Source organism: Rhinolophus sinicus, linkage group LG18, assembly GCF_036562045.2.
Source record: "Rhinolophus sinicus isolate RSC01 linkage group LG18, ASM3656204v1, whole genome shotgun sequence".
Classification (NCBI taxonomy): Eukaryota; Metazoa; Chordata; class Mammalia; order Chiroptera; family Rhinolophidae; genus Rhinolophus; species Rhinolophus sinicus.
Window position 1 is genome coordinate 1,537,266 of NC_133767.1, and position 2,904 is coordinate 1,540,169.

Genomic DNA, 2,904 nt, shown 5'->3' on the forward strand with positions numbered 1-2,904 from the left:
CACCGTGTGGCGTGTTGAGTGCTGTAGAGACGGTGGGCCTAAGGGAACGGCGTCGGAGGAAGTGAGGACCCCATGAGTCAGCGAACGGACAGGCCCCGAGGCGCTGACAAAGCTGGAGAAGAGGTGGGTGTTTTGTTCCGGCCTCGGTGTGAAGGGAAATGCAGGTTTATAATCAATACTGAGCACATACTATATGCTGGGCACTTGGTGCGTGTTTCCCAGTTCTGTTTGGTTTGAGGGAAGCGGGACCTGGCTAAGACGGCCTGAGGGGGCACTTGGAAACCCAGCAGCTCACCTGTCTGGACAGGATTGGACCTCATGCTGCAAGGCTCTGGGGGCTCGTCACAAAACCCGCCCTGTCACAGTCTGCTCTTGAGCAGCTTCTGCGTCCAGTTGGAAATCCCCCAACACTGACGGGTGGGAGCTGCAAAAGATCACCGATGTGTGCAGATTTGTAAGCAAATGTGAAAACTCATGAAAAATAAATGATGGGGTGATTTCTTCATTTGGCAGAAGGCACAGAAGATTCGTTTTAATCTGAAGTTACTTTTATGTTCTGTGTATCCCTCATAGGCTCTCGCTGTTTCTTCGTCTTTGGGGGGACCCTCATGACTGTTGCCTGTGAACTTCCATTGTAATGGCTACATGAGATTTACACACGAAAGGCTTTTTATCCCATAACTCAGAGGGGAACTGTCTCCTGGGAGTGGTGCCCTGCTTGGGCGGAGCTTGACAGGATAAAGGGGGTTTGAGGGCAGGGGGGCCCGAGTGTAGCCCAGCTTTATGCTGTCAGCGCCTCCTAATTGTGTTCAGTGACCACTTACCATGTGACCAGCTGCTGTGCGCTAGGCACTGCCCTCTGGGTCCTCTGCCCTGGTGGGGAGAGGTCAGTCCACGTGCATGTGGTGGGCTGTGACTGGGTCAGTGGTCTCCCTGTGACTGGGTCAGTGGTCTCCCTGTCCCCAGCTGCTCCTCACCCCTGCTTCTCCACCTTCCTCTGCCCCTCACAGGTGCGCTTTCCTCAGGGCTTAGTCCTTAGGACTTTCTGAGCACAGTGGGGCAGTTCACCCCTAGGTGAGTCCTAGACTGTCCAAGTTTCGCTTCCGGGCTGACGTCAGGTCCCTGTTTCAGGCCGGCAGCTGATACCTTTATCTGGAGGGTCCACTGTTGGTTGCACCACTGCAAATGCTTAGAATGGAACCCACATTCTCTTACTTGAACAGGCATATAGATAACAGAATTGAGTCCAGAAACCCTTAAATTTGTCACTTGATTTTTGACGATCTAAAGGCAATTCAGCAGAGAACGAAAAGTCGGCAAGTGGCCCTGGGATGATTGTATTTGCACATGCACACACGCATTCACACAATAAACTTAGATCTTGACCTCACACCATATACAAATGAACTCTCACTGGGTCACAAACATAAGAGCTAAAACTAAAACTTATGGAAGAAAATTAAGAAAAATTTCATGATCTCGAATTAGGTAAAGATTTACAACAAATGGATGATCCATTAAAGAGGAAGTGATAATGGCCTTTATCAAAATCAAAAACTTGCGCCTCAAAAAACATTTAAGAAAATGAAGACAAGCTCATAGAGATTGGGAGAAAATGTTTGCAAGCGGTATCTTTAATAAAGAAATCACAGAATATGTAAAGAAATTTCACAGCTCAATACTATGAAAACAACCCCATTTGAAAGCAGACGAAAGATTTCAGTAGACTTCAAAAAAGATGAGAATGGCTAGTAAGTACGTGAGAAGACGATCAGTATCATTGCGTATTAGGAAGTGCAAGTTAAGTGACAATGACAGACTGCATATCGAGTATTGGTGAGGCTGCAGAGAAACTGGGACCCTCAGACATTGTTAGTGGTCACGCAAAACTCGGTAAGTTGGACAGCTGCTTAAATTTCTTATAATTTAGCGATTGTGCTCCTAGGAATCTACCCAAAAGTAATGAAAAAGTGTCCACAAAACCATGTAGTGAGTGTTCCCAGTAGCATTATTTATAATAAACTAGAAACCTCATCAAGTGCCCATCACGTGGGCGGATAAAATCTGTCGTATTCGCACAATGGAATGAATACTCAGCATAACGGGACGGCTACGGCTGCATCGCGCAACGGATGGACTGCAAAGCATGCTCAGTGAAAGGAGATGCAAAAGGCGACACGGTGCATGATTCCACGTGTCTGAAATGTCCAGAAAAGCAAACATACAGAGAGGTTAGGGCTGGGGGTGGGAGCAGAGATTTAGGTGCAAATGGGCAGGAACTTCTCTGGCGGACAGAAACGCTCTGGTGGATTTCCCACAACGCTCCAAATTGACGAAAAATTGTATACTTACAATGGGTGAATTTTACGTCCTGCAAATTTGTTACTCAATAAAGCTGTTTTTAAAAAAGAGGAGGAGGGCGCCTATGAGAAGCGCCCGAGGCGCGACCACGCCGTGGGGCTTGATCAGTGTGTCTACAAGGCAGGGTCCCAGCTTTAGAAATCTGTGATTTGGGTTCTTAGATGAGTCGAGCTTCAGGAATCACCGTGTGCACGCAGCGTGGCCGCGGTGAGAACGGGAACACGGCGTTTTAAACACCGGAGGCTCCGCTTCCCGGGTGTCCCAGTTTTAGGCGAGGCCCCGGGCCGTCCGTCTGCCCCTGTAGGGGGGCGCGAGGGATCGTGCAGCGCAGGCTGCCTGGGTTCACTTCGCGACTGCACGGTCGGCCTCCCCGCCACGGTCCAGCCTACGTTGGGGAGAATAACTTACCTGCACGGGCTTGGAGGAAGCTCACGGAGATGCTCCACAAGCACGGAAGTCGGCAGGAGACGGGGCGTTTCCCCCACGCGCCCCACCCCCGGAGCGCCGGCCGTCGCCATGGTAACGGCCACCCACTTCCGGAAG